The sequence below is a fragment of the Lepidochelys olivacea genome (genome assembly GCF_965140295.1).
Source record: "Lepidochelys olivacea isolate rLepOli2 genome assembly, chromosome: 13".
Taxonomy (NCBI): domain Eukaryota; kingdom Metazoa; phylum Chordata; order Testudines; family Cheloniidae; genus Lepidochelys; species Lepidochelys olivacea.
Window position 1 is genome coordinate 36,229,912 of NC_140423.1, and position 14,442 is coordinate 36,244,353.

Consider the following 14,442-nt stretch of genomic DNA (forward strand, 5'->3'; position numbering starts at 1 on the left):
ATGAAGAACCAATCCTCTGTCACAGAGTTCATCTTGGTGGGTCTGTCCAGTTTCCTTGAATATCAGATGTTCCTCTTTGTGGTATTCACCTTCATCTACATGGCCGCCCTCGTGGGAAACCTCCTCATCGTCCTCACTATTACTACTAGCAGCAGGCTTCATACCCCTATGTACTCTTGCTCATCAACTTGTCCTTGATAAACCTTATCCATCTCAGTGTCCATCCCCAAAATGCTGCAGAACCTTCTGGAGCACAGGAAGACCATTGCCTTCTTAGGTTGCATTGCACAGATCTGTCTCTTCACTTGGACTCTGGTAAGTGAAGTTCTGGTCCTTGCTGCCATGGCTTTTGACCTCTATATTGCTATCTGCCACCCTTTGCATTACACCATCATCATGAGGAAGGAGGTTTGTGTTGGGTTAATTGCTGGCATATGGATAGTCGGGGTGGCCAATTCTGCAGTCCACACTGGATTTGTGCTCCAGCTTTCTTTCTGCGAAGCAAACGTCATCAACCATTTCTTTTGTGAATTGCCACCATTTCTAAAACTCTCCTGCTCAGACACCAGCCTCAGTGAAACCCTGATTTTTCTGGCTGATGCAGTCTTTGGGATGGGGAGCTGTGTGATAACTTTAATGTCCTATTATTTCATCCTGAGAACTATCTTGAAGATTCGCTCCACAGAAGGCAAGAAGAAAGCCTTCTCCACCTGCTCCTCCCACCTTATAGTGGTCAGCTTGTACTACTCCACAGCCATGTACACCTATATACACCCCTCCTCAGCCTACTCTCCGGACAGAGACACAGTGATCATTATCCTATATTCGGTTATAACTCCAGTGCTCAACCCTATCATATACTCTCTGAAAAACAATGAGGTCAAAGAGGATCTAAGAAAAGTGAAAGGAGACTTGGGCTATTTCAAAGACAATAATATTATCTAATCTAATCTATCTATCCTACTTATAAGTATAGTATTTATGCACTATACTGAAAAGTGTGATTTGTACTTGAAAGTTCTTGCTATTGTATTTACTTTTCAAATAGAATACAATTTATATTCCATTGTTGATGATTTGCTGGATATCCCTGTAATACATCGGGGAACAAAGAATGCAGGTTGGGAGAGGCTCTCGTGGAAAGCAGTGACTCAGAGAAGGATATAGAGATCATCACAGGTAATTGTCTCAACATGAGCTTTCAGTGTGATGCGGGGGCAAAAAGGGCTAATCTGATGCTCGGATGTATAAAAATGTGGGGAAGTGATCTTGCCTCTGTACACAACATTTGTGAGATCATGGTTGAAATATTGCATCCAGTTCTGGCGTCCACACTTCAGAAAGGATCTGGAAATACCAGAGAAAGTTCAAAAGAGGGCCAGAAAATGTATGTAGGGGCTGGAGAATAAGTCTTATGATGAGAGTGTAACAGAGCTCAATTTACCTAGCTAATCAAAGAGAAGGTTGAGAGGTGAATTGATCACACTGTCTAGGAATTTACACATTGATAAGATATCAGATAGTTAGTGGAGGCTTTTCAACCTGGCTGACAAGTCATAACAGGATCCAAGGGCTGGAAGTGAAAGCTGGACAAATTCAACCTTGAAATAAGATGCAATTTCTTCGCTGTGAAGGTGATTAAACATTGGGACAGCTTGTCAGGGGAGATGGCTGAGCCTCATTTAGATATCTTTTTGGAAGATTTTTTTTTCAATCCAGCTTCTGAGGGAAAGTCTATGGCCAGTGCATGTGGGGTTCAGACTGTTATGGTCCTGTCTGGCATTGGAATCTGTGATTCTGAGTCCCCTGTTCATCCTCTTCCTTCACGAGCCATGGACTGAACAGGAAGCTCGGAATTGCCCTCAATGCATACATAACACTTGCAGCTCTGTATTAAGAAAATGACTATAATTCAATCTCAGGCTTCAGCCAGTGGCCTGCAGAGATCAGAAAGGAATTCCCCTCTCCCCACAGTGCATAGTAGTTCAGAGGTGTTCTGGGATTTTCTTTGTTTGTTTGCCTTACTCTGAAGAATCAGAGATTGGCTACAACTGGAGACAGGGTGGACCAGTGCTCCGAGGATGTGCAGAGAACCATAGGGTTAGAAGGGATCACAAGGTTCATCTAATCTAACCCCCTGCCAAAATCAGGATGTGTTGTGTCTAAATCATCCAAGACAGGTGATTCTTTCTGAAAACCTTCAGTGAATGAGCTTCCACAACCTCCATAGACAGAGAAGCCTCTTTCTAGATGCCATGTTTTGCTCACTTTCTCAGGGTCAAATGTACCCCCAGATCTAAGGTGGGGAAGGAGTTTTCCCCTAGGTCAAACAGGCAGGGACGTTGGATGTTTTCTCCTAGCTTTGCAGCATCAGGTGTAAATCGCCGGCTGGGGTCATGTGGGTATGTCTTGCCTAATCCATTCCCTCCAGTTGCAGAGACCTTGGGAATTGAGGGCAACTTGGTCTCCGCTGTTCTCTACCTGTGCTGCACAGTTTAGTCTTTGTAGCCTAGGAACCCCTTTGTGCCAATGGGCAAAGGGCACCAGGGGATATAGAATTTTACAGGGATATCGTGGGTCAGTATTTGCACAAGAATTCCACAAAGGGAGGCATGTAAGGTCTCTACTGAGAGCTAGTAGCCCACTGGTCATCATCATCATTGTGAAATGAACGTATGTATTATTTCTATACCAGAAATTATGTTCTTAAAGCCTTAATATTAAATGCAGACCATCAGGAAGTGACATACCTTGAACAGGTTCTGTTCAGGAAGGGGCAGTAAATACCTGGGATTTACTTTTGGTCACTGTGTACTTTATGCCTCACAATACAAGTCAATTTCCATACACAGCCCCCAGATAATAAAGACCACAAAATCAACAAGAGATCACAATATCTGCAGGAAAAGACACAGAGCGGGAGGGTGTCCTGTTTATTACTAGGATCAAAGAATTAGGGTGGTATATGAGGAGAATGCAAGGAGACACACAGTATCCATTATCTAGGGGGGAGGCAGACAGCATGTTTTCTCTCATGAAAAAGGACTCACAGCCTGCTTGATTGAAAAGTGCTGGTGAGCAATACTTTATTGCAGATGAGAGCATCTTATTAAGTAAGTCTAGAATGCATATTATGATTTTATTTTATATGTAACCATTTGTGTTCAGGTTTCAGAGTAGTAGCCATGTTAGTCTGTATCCGCAAAAAGAAAAGGATTACTTGTGGCACCTTAGAGACTAACAAATTTATTTGGGCATAAGCTTTCGTGGGCTAGAACCCACTTCATCAGATACATCTGATCCACTCTATGCATCTGATGAAGTGGGTTCTAGCCCACAAAAGCTTATGCTCACATAAATTTGTTAGTCTCTAAGGTGCCACGATTACTCCTCGTTCTCATTTGTTTTCAATATTTCTACTGGCTATCACTTAAATCTCTATGCATCTTTAAATAAACTTTTACTTGTTGTCACTATCAATATATCTCAGTGCTGCATATTCATTGGCTTGGTTGATCTAAGGTTTAACTAGGAAGCTGTGGAATATTGTTCATTTGGGCGCAATGAACCTATGAATACTGCTAGTACCAAGTGCACCAGGGCTGGACACTCCAGGGGGAGTATGTTTATCACTGACCTGCCGAGGGACAGCAGAGCTGAGAAGGCTAAGAGGGGAGTGGCTTGTGTTGCCCGTGGTCAGTGGCATTGGGGAGTTGACCCATGGCTGGCACAAACACGCTCAGGGCAAGTGGTAGTGAGTTGCCTCACTGCCCTGGGTACCCCTGAGAACTGTAAAGTTTTAATCTAACTAAAGGCTCAGTAGATGGGCACCTGGGAGAAGTCAAATGGCCTGTGATATACCAGAGGTCTGGATGATTGAATGGTCCATTCTGATCTTGAAATCTAGGAATATATGACCTCCCATCACTCCTCCTGTCAAGGTTCCTTCCCCACTCTGAACTCTAGGGTACAGATGTGGGGACCTGCATGAAAACCTCCTAAGCTTACTTTTACCAGCTTAGGTTAAAAGTTCCCCGAGGTACAAACTAATTTTACCCTTTCCCCTTGGACTTCCACTGCCACCACCAAACTTTATCTGGGTTCCTGAAAAAACGGAGTTTGGAAACATCTTTCCCCCCAAAATCCTCCCAACCCTTGCACCCCACTTCCTGGGGAAGGTTTGGTAAAAATCCTCACCAATTTGCATAGGTGACCACAGACCCAAACCCTTGGATCTTAGAACAATGAAAAAAACATTCAGTTTCCTTACAAGAAGACTTTTAATAGAAGTAAAAAAGAATCATCTCTGTAAAATCAGGATGGTAAATACCTTACAGGGTAATTAGATTCAAAACATAGAGAATCCCTCTAGGTAAAACCTTAAGTTACAAAAAAGACACACAGAGAGGAATAGTCATTCTATTCAGCACAGCTATTTTCTCAGCCATTTAAAGAAATCATAATCTAACACATACCTAGCTAGATTACTTACTAAGTTCTAAGACTCCATTCCTGTTCTGTCCCCAGCAAAAGCATCCTACAGACAGACACAGACACTTTGTTTTTCTCCCTCCTCCCAGCTTTTGAAAGTATCTTGTCTCCTCATTGGTCATTTTGGTCAGGTGCCAGCGAGGTTACCTTTAGCTTCTTAACCCTTTACAGATGAGAGGATTTTTCCTCTGGCCAGGAGGGATTTTAAAGGGGTTTACCCTTCCCTTTATATTTATGACACCTCCTGTGTTTCAATGACTGTCATACTCATGGGAGCATTGTTGATTCCTCTGTGCCTTTCTTTCCCCTCCCACACTTTGTCTTTCTTGTCTTTGGGTCATGGACTGTTTCTCACTGTGTGTTCCTACAGTGCAGAGCTCAATAGGGCCTTGAGCTTGATTTGGACCTCTAGTTGCTGTAATAATGAATAACAATGATGGATGATGTAAACATGCTGGTTAATTTTCATTCCAGGGTACCATCAAGCTCTCAACTTTTCCCTTCTCCTAAAATGTAAACAGGAAGCCCTGGGTTCTGTTCCTGGCTCCACCACTGACCTTCTGTGTGAAGCTGGGCAAGTCACTTCCTCACACCGTGCCTCAGTTTCCCCTCCTACCCTTTGTCTGTCTTCTGTATTTAGATTGCAAGCACTTTGGTGCAGGGGCTGTCTCTTACTATGTTTCTGTACTGTGGACAGTAGAAAAGAAACCTGATCTCAGGCTGGGGTTTTAGGTGCTACACTACTACTAATATAATAACACATTCATAGAATATCAGGGGTGGAAGGGACCTCAGGAGGTCATCTAGTCCAACCCCCTGCTCAAAGCAGGACCAATCCCCAATTTTTGCCCCAAATGGCCCCCTCAAGGATTGAACTCACAATCTTGTGTTTAGCAGGCCAATGCTCAAACCACTGAGCTATCCCTCAGTGTATTTATTCATATTCATCATTCTCATTTCACACTGTAGCTGCCCCTGTCTGAATTTTTTTCTCTAATTGACCTATTGGACTTGAAGCAGAAATTAATTCAGAGAAGTTCTCTGTACTGTGTTATCTAAGTCAGGCTAGATGATCCCTGTGGTCATTTCTGGGCGTAAAAATCTATAAATCTATGAATTATTATCTCCTTCTACCCAGTGCCTCTTCTGTCTTATTCCTTATCCTTTGCTGCTCTCTCATGATCTCATAAAGAAAACACAATTTCTTTGATATCATCTGCATGCTCCATCTTTTTTTCTTCACTCTTACATTATGACACTGTGTTTGCCAGTGATAATTCCAGAACACCAGCCTCATTGGGGCACTCTGAACTTAGACTGGACCACAGTGTCCCAGGCCACCTCAGATATTTGCCTTTTTATTCTTAATCCATCAGCAAGCACAGCCCACAGGCCACAATCCTGATAACCCTGAGGCCAATGGGAGCTTGGCTTTGCTCTCCAGTGGGTCATGTTTGGGGCCCATTGTTTGGGAAAGCAATGTCTGTCCAGGTAACTAAAGGCTTCAGAGCACAGCAGTACTCCACACCCAGTAAGGTAGGGAAAGAGCTTTATCTTCATTCCAAAGGGAGGGGAGCTGATGCACAGATGGCTGATTCCTCAGATGCTACAAAGCCACCTTCCTCGGTGCTGTGGTACCTTAGGGCCTGAGAGGCTTTAACAATTTACTGTCACAACACCCCTGGGAGGAAGGGGGGAGCCATTATCCCCATTTCACAGATGGGGAAACTGAGGCACCAGGCAGATTAAGTGACTTGTGCAGTCACACAGCTATTCCCTGGGGCCCATTGACTTGGATGGATCTACGGCTCCTTTACACCAGCTGGGAATCTTGCCCTTTGACTTCAATGGTGTGATGGTCGATTGACATGAATCTTGTCTCCTTGACTCCAATGGAGCTGTGGCTGATTTACACCAGTTGGGTATCTAGACCTGTGGCAGGGCAGGGGTAAAAGCCCTTGAATGCCCTGCCAAAATGCTGGCTAAGCCCTGCTTTCTGGTAGGGAAGCCAGGTGCAGGGGCCCAGGCAGCCAGCAGAGAGCCCAGCTGCAGGCCCTAACGGGGGCCGGCTCACAGCAATGACTTGAGCTAAGTAGAGGCAGCTGGGCTGAGGAAGGGAAGAGCTATAAAAGCCCTGGAGAAAGCTCAGTCAGGAGGCTAGCCTGGGAGGGGAAAGGAGGCTTACAGCTCTGTCTCCTCACCAAAGGCAAGGAGCCTCATGGGCCAGGAGACCCTGGGAAGGGTCTGAATGGGTTTAGCTGTTGGGGGAATAAAAGGGACTACATGTTTGCACTGTAAATAAAGATACAAGGGTGAAGCACCAAAGAAGGCATTGGGCCTTTTTTTTTTGGCCGGCCAACACAGGGCACAGGCATGAGTAGGTAGAAGCCTGTACGGACCCTGTGACAGGACCATTTACTACAATGGAGCTAGGTCTGGTTGATATCAGCTGGGGATTTGACCGTGTGGACTCCAATGGAGTGAAGGCTGATTTACAACAGCTGGAGATCGGGCTCCATTCACTCCAATGTAGCTAAACTCAGTTTACACCAGTTGGGGATCTGGCCCCACTGAATCCAGTGGAACAAAGGCTGATTTACACTAGCTGTAGCTGGGGATATGGCCCACAAGAATGAAGGTTGAGCTTTTCTAGCCTGCCTAGGGGATTTGGACACACAATTCCCATTTATTTTAGGTTGAAATCATCAACCTAAGCAGCCTGCTCATTGTCCCTCAGAGAGTCTGGGAGAAAGCCAAGAACTGACCTGAGATTTCTGAGTGCCCGCCCAGTGCCTGAAACATGAGATCGGCTTCATCTCCATGCTGCAATGGCTGGGCGAGGGTCTCTGGCCTATGCTATGTGCTCTGTACATATAGAGGCCAGATTTTAAAGGTATTTAGGGGCCTAGTGGGAATTTCCAAAGCTCCTGGGCCCCTCAAACTCATTTATTTCAATGGGTGTTAGGTGCTTAGGTACTTTTGAAAATCCTATTAGGTGCCTAAATACCTTTACAAATCTGGCCCTAAGTCTACACCACTGAGTCTATGCCAACAGATGTCACACACTGAGCAGGGGTGGCAGAGCCTTCCCAAAAGTGGGGGAGCCAGGGGCTCCCGACCCCTCTGTGGCCCCACCTCTCCTCTTCCCAATTAGGCCCCACCCCCTGGCCAAGACAGCACTAGGAACCCAGACCGGGCAGCTCTGGGGAACCGCGGACCTGCCACCTGTCCAGGGTGGGGGGAGCCTGAGAGCAGCCCTCAGCCTGTGTCCCCTTTCTCCCGGGCTCTCCTTGCCAGGGCAGGTGGAGGGTCCACAGCTCCTCACAGCTGCCTGGGCAGTTCTTACCCCAACCTGGCTCTGGCTGGGGGGTGGGGCCTAGAAGCTGCAGCCCAGCCATGGTAAGAGATGTGTGGGCAGCTGTATGGAGCTGCAGACCCTCCACCTGCCCTGGGTGGGCAACTCAGGGGGTGGGGTCTGCAGCTCCGCACAGCTGCTCGGGCTCCCCAACTGGGCTCCAGCTACCAGCCTGTCTGGGGGGCAGGGGATGACTTGGGAGGAAGAGGTGGGGTGGAGCCCATGGCAAAAAGTGGGAGAGCCATGACTCCCTGCCCCCAGCCCATTCCGGTGCCCCTGACACTGAGAGTTTTGTCAGCATAGCTTTGCTGGTCAGGGGTGTGGGTTTTTAAGCGTCTTACATGGTCTTAGAGAAAATGTGATAAAATACGTGTTGAAAACATTCTTTTAGCCTGGAGCACCCTGACCATAAATGCCAAAAGCTTTGTGTGGGTGTGGGTGTTTTTCACTGCTGGCCGCTGCTGATTGAGATCTACTCAGCACTTATATGTGTGACTGCTGCCCCCTGATGGAAGGAATGTGCGTGTGTATTTGTTCTGAGTCATAGAATCATAGAATAGAATCATAGAATATCAGGGTTGGAAGGGACCTCAGGAGGTCATCTAGTCCAACCCCCTGCTCAAAGCAGGACCAATTCCCAGTTAAATCATCCCAGCCAGGGCTTTGTCAAGCTTGACCTTAAAAACCTCTAAGGAAGGAGATTCTACCACCTCCCTAGGTAACGCATTCCAGTGTTTCACCACCCTCTTAGTGAAAAAGTTTTTCCTAATATCCAATCTAAACCTTCCCCACTGCAACTTGAGACCATTACTCCTCGTTCTGTCATCTGCTACCATTGAGAACAGTTTAGAGCCATCCTCTTTGGAACCCCCTTTCAGGTAGTTGAAAGCAGCTATCAAATCCCCCCTCATTCTTCTCTTCTGCAGGCTAAACAATCCCAGCTCCCTCAGCCTCTCCTCATAACTCATGTGTTCCAGTCCCCTAATCATTTTTGTTGCCCTTCGCTGGACTCTCTCCAATTTATCTACATCCTTCTTGAAGTGTGGGGCCCAAAACTGGACACAGTACTCCAGATGAGGCCTCACCAATGTCGAATAGAGGGGAACGATCATGTCCCTTGATCTGCTCGCTATGCCCCTACTTATACATCCCAAAATGCCATTGGCCTTCTTGGCAACAAGGGCACACTGCTGACTCATATCCAGCTTCTCGTCCACTGTCACCCCTAGGTCCTTTTCCGCAGAACTGCTGCCTAGCCATTCGGTCCCTAGTCTGTAGCTGTGCATTGGGTTCTTCCGTCCTAAGTGCAGGACCCTGCACTTATCCTTATTGAACCTCATCAGATTTCTTTTGGCCCAATCCTCCAATTTGTCTAGGTCTTTCTGTATCCTATCCCTGCCCTCCAGCGTATCTACCACTCCTCCCAGTTTAGTATCATCCGCAAATTTGCTGAGAGTGCAATCCACACCATCCTCCAGATCATTTATGAAGATATTGAACAAAACCAGCCCCAGGACCGACCCTTGGGGTACTCCACTTGATACCGGCTGCCAACTAGACATGGAGCCATTGATCACTACCCGTTGGGCCCGACAATCTAGCCAGCTTTCTACCCACCTTGTAGTGCATTCATCCAGCCCATACTTCCTTAACTTGCTGACAAGAATACTGTGGGAGACCGTGTCAAAAGCTTTGCTAAAGTCAAGAAACAATACATCCACTGCTTTCCCTTCATCCACAGAACCAGTAATCTCATCATAAAAGGCGATTAGATTAGTCAGGCATGACCTTCCCTTGGTGAATCCATGCTGGCTGTTCCTGATCACTTTCCTCTCATGCAAGTGCTTCAGGATTGATTCTTTGAGGACCTGCTCCATGATTTTTCCAGGGACTGAAGTGAGGCTGACTGGCCTGTAGTTCCCAGGATCCTCCTTCTTCCCTGTCTTTTACTGCTGCCCCCTGCTGGAGTCTATGGGCTCTGCTTAGTGTATATGTGTGCAGGGGCCTTTAGCTGCTGTCCCCTGTTGAAACCTGCAGCAGTGAGCCTTAGAGCCTGGATCTAAGAAATTGGACTCCTGCTATGGCACTGAAAAAATCTGCGTAGACATTTGGGCTCAGGATCTGAAGCCCATCCCCTCCCCAGGCTTCAGAGCCCGAGCTCCAGCCTGACATGAAATGACTGCAGAGCTGTTTTTAGTGTCGTAGCATGATTCCTGTGAGCCCAAGTCTGCAGACCCAGGCTCTGAGACTGGCTGTTAAAATGCAGTGCAGGCGTACCCTCCTTGGCCACCACTGTAGACTAGCGTGCCAACAGGACTGTGTGCATGCACACCCAGGACTGGAATCCTGGCGCGGGCGGAGCTGCAAGTCACAGCTGTGGTGCATTGAGAGAGCTCTGTGTGGGGAAGGGAGTGAGGGGGCAAGGCTAAATTTGACTATTTGTCAGCATTGCGTTTGGGGCAGGTGAGCCAGGAAAGATGGGGTTGTAACTCATGATTGTGATGTTTTGGTAGTGCTGGGAAGTGACTTGGGGCCGGGACTAGTAGGGGTATTACATGACAGGACTGAGATTCATCAGCACAGCTGTGAAGGGAACCAAGGACTGGGATAGCAGGGGGCTGTGGGTCAGGACTGAGGGGCACTGGCAGAGCTGAGGGGTGTGGGCAGGACAGCAAAGCCTGTCACAATCCAGGTACGTTGGCTGATCTGTCACTGAGACCTAGAATCCTGGAATTGCCTTTCACTCACTGCACCCGGGCCCTGCTGCTTCTGCTAACACAGTAGGAATCTCCGGTTTGTTTACATGTCAGTTTCACTGCAATCCACACCCCTGCCCACTACATCCCCTTGCTAGGTGAGATTCTGGTGGAATTTATGAATGAAGGGATCACCTTTCACAGGAGCTGGCCAAACTGGCTTGACCCCTTTCACTTTACACATCAGGGGGCTCCTTGCCACAGGAACAAACCTTCCCTTTCCTTTGTCTAACATTAATCGATGCCTCTGACTTTCCTTGCTAATCAGCCCCAATGGGACTGCTGCCGCGACTTGCATTTTCCAAAAGTGTTTCCATTCTAATGGCCTCCCACAGGACCCATTAAAATGACAAGTAACTTTGTTTCTGCCACTGGCCCTTAATTCCTTGAGAAGTTTGTCAGATCTCCAGGCAGTGCCCAGGTCTCAGCTAAGCAAAACATTTCTCAGAGTGCTGATTAAGACATGAGGATTTATAACAACCTGTGTGTCTTCCTGTAAATCCCTATAGAGTTGCTGGCTAGTTGGAGAGATTTCTCTTTAGTAGCTATGTTGCTAACGGGGATGATTTTAATGAGCACATAGTGAAGCAGGGTTTTTTAACTGATTATTATTTTTATCCTAAGCAAGAGTCAATGAAATTAACATGTTTCAGATGACACTACTCAGGGTTCCTTCACATTGGGAATCTGTCACTGCAGATCTGCTATCAGATCTATAGAAACAGCTGCACCCTTATGGACAAGCACTTTACACCCTTTGGACAGACTGTTTATTGCCACTTGTCTGGTCAGCTACCAGAGACCAGGACAGCCCCTGTTACAGTCTATCCCCTTGCCACTGATGCCCTTAGTAGAGTGTCACAATCATACTGCAAGCCCTTTGTCAGCTCCAATTCCCACCTGGTTTGCCTGTGAAATTAGCTGCACAGAGTCAGAACGAATATCCTTTAGTTACCAATAATCATGATATATTTTTTAATTCAGTTTAGTGTCCATGACTGAGAAATGTCATAGAATCATAGAAGATTATGGTTGGAAGAGATATCAGGAGATCATCTAGTGAGTCCAATCCCCTGCTCAAAGCAGGACCAACCCCAACTAAATCATCCCAGCCAGGTACTTAAAACCAATAAGGAAATGTCAGCAGCCCCTGATCACTGAAGTCCATTTCCCACAGGGATGGGCCAATTAGCAGTAGATAGATAGATAGAAGCAGGTGAATGTAAACACTATTAGACAAGTGGACAGAGAGATGATTAGACAGATGAACTGATGACATGGCAGATTAACAGAAGTGTAGATGGGCAATTAGAAACGAGAGATAATTGGATGGATAAAGCACAGGGGGAGGAAAAATGGACAGACATCTGGATGGACATATAGATAACAGGATGGATAATTAGGTGGATGAATAGATTGACAGATAATTGGACAGAGAGCAGTGAAAATACAATCTCTCTCTCTCTCTCTCTCTCTCTCTCTCTCTCTCTCTCTCTCTCTCTCTCTCTCTCTCACACACACAGGATTGTCCCATAGAATCATAGAATCATAGAATATCAGGGTTGGAAGGGACCCCAGAAGGTCATCTAGTCCAACCCCCTGCTCAAAGCAGGACCAATTCCCAGTTAAATCATCCCAGCCAGGGCTTTGTCAAGCCTGACCTTAAAAACCTCTAAGGAAGGAGATTCTACCACCTCCCTAGGTAACGCATTCCAGTGTTTCACCACCCTCTTAGTGAAAAAGTTTTTCCTAATATCCAATCTAAACCTCCCCCACTGCAACTTGAGACCATTACTCCTCGTTCTGTCATCTGCTACCATTGAGAACAGTCTAGAGCCATCCTCTTTGGAACCCCCTTTCAGGTAGTTGAAAGCAGCTATCAAATCCCCCCTCATTCTTCTCTTCTGCAGGCTAAACAATCCCAGCTCCCTCAGCCTCTCCTCATAACTCATGTGTTCCAGTCCCCTAATCATTTTTGTTGCCCTTCGCTGGACTCTCTCCAATTTATCCACATCCTTCTTGAAGTGTGGGGCCCAAAACTGGACACAGTACTCCAGATGAGGCCTCACCAATGTCGAATAGAGGGGAACGATCACGTCCCTCGATCTGCTCGCTATGCCCCTACTTATACATCCCAAAATGCCATTGGCCTTCTTGGCAACAAGGGCACACTGCTGACTCATATCCAGCTTCTCGTCCACTGTCACCCCTAGGTCCTTTTCTGCAGAACTGCTGCCTAGCCATTCGGTCCCTAGTCTGTAGCTGTGCATTGGGTTCTTCCGTCCTAAGTGCAGGACCCTGCACTTATCCTTATTGAACCTCATCAGATTCCTTTTGGCCCAATCTTCCAATTGGTCTAGGTCCTTCTGTATCCTATCCCTCCCCTCCAGCGTATCTACCACTCCTCCCAGTTTAGTATCATCCGCAAATTTGCTGAGAGTGCAATCCACACCATCCTCCAGATCATTTATGAAGATATTGAATAAAACCGGCCCCAGGACCGACCCTTGGGGCACTCCACTTGATACCGGCTGCCAACTAGACATGGAGCCATTGATCACTACCCGTTGAGCCCGACAATTTAGCCAGCTTTCTACCCACCTTATAGTGCATTCATCCAGCCCATACTTCCTTAACTTGCTGACAAGAATACTATGGGAGACCGTGTCAAAAGCTTTGCTAAAGTCAAGAAACAATACATCCACTGCTTTCCCTTCATCCACAGAACCAGTAATCTCATCATAAAAGGCGATTAGATTAGTCAGGCATGACCTTCCCTTGGTGAATCCATGCTGGCTGTTCCTGATCACTTTCCTCTCATGCAAGTGCTTCAGGATTGATTCTTTGAGGACCTGCTCCATGATTTTTCCAGGGACTGAGGAATGTGCTTCAAATTGCCCATCTGGCAATGTGCTTCAAAACTGATCAAAGGAGGTCATTTCTCTAGGTGAAAACTCAGATGACAGCACCCAGACCATGACTGTCTTCCCTTAACCTGTTTTCTGAGCCTGCCAGTAAAAAGGCCAATTGGTATTATACATGGGTGCTGTGATTTTCATGTGGGCACAGATCCACTAATAACTAATGACTGACATAGGTTGTAAAAAGAAAAGGAGGACTTGTGGCACCTTAGAGACTAACCAATTTATTAGAGCATAAGCTTTCGTGAGCTACAGCTCACTTCCTCAGATGCATATCGTGGAAACTGCAAAAAGAAAAGGAGGACTTGTGGCACCTTAGAGACTAACCAATTTATTAGAGCATAAGCTTTCGTGAGCTACAGCTCACTTCCTCAGATGCATATCGTGGAAACTGCAAAAAGAAAAGGAGGACTTGTGGCACCTTAGAGACTAACCAATTTATTAGAGCATAAGCTTTCGTGAGCTACAGCTCACTTCCTCAGATGCATATCGTGGAAACTGCAGTTTCCACGATATGCATCTGAGGAAGTGAGCTGTAGCTCACGAAAGCTTATGCTCTAATAAATTGGTTAGTCTCTAAGGTGCCACAAGTCCTCCTTTTCTTTTTGCGAATACAGACTAACACGGCTGCTACTCTGAAACCTGACATAGGTTGTGAAATTCAGCTCTGGATCCTGAGTCTCTCAAAGATAATTGAGGGTGTTAATTGGCGATTCCTGTGTTAGACCTTGATGTCCAGGTAACTTCATTCAGGCCCATTGCTGCTATGAATTTGATGGGTAGCATCAAGTGATGGACAGAGAGGCCTGGTCAGAGCTGTAAGATAATTGCAATGTCCAACTTCTGCCACAAATATTAATTGAGTGTTCATTCCTTCCACACATATACCCAGGAGGATGGACACAGAGCAATGGTATAC

The 14,442-nt window shown here is 46.5% G+C and overlaps 1 pseudogene across 1 annotated transcript; it reads left to right on the forward strand.

Annotated features, from left to right (window-relative positions):
• Positions 1-945, forward strand: LOC311529491 (olfactory receptor 13G1-like; annotated as a pseudogene). The gene has a single exon. The product of its transcript is annotated as an olfactory receptor 13G1-like (transcript).
• Positions 946-14,442: the final 13,497 nt, after the last annotated feature.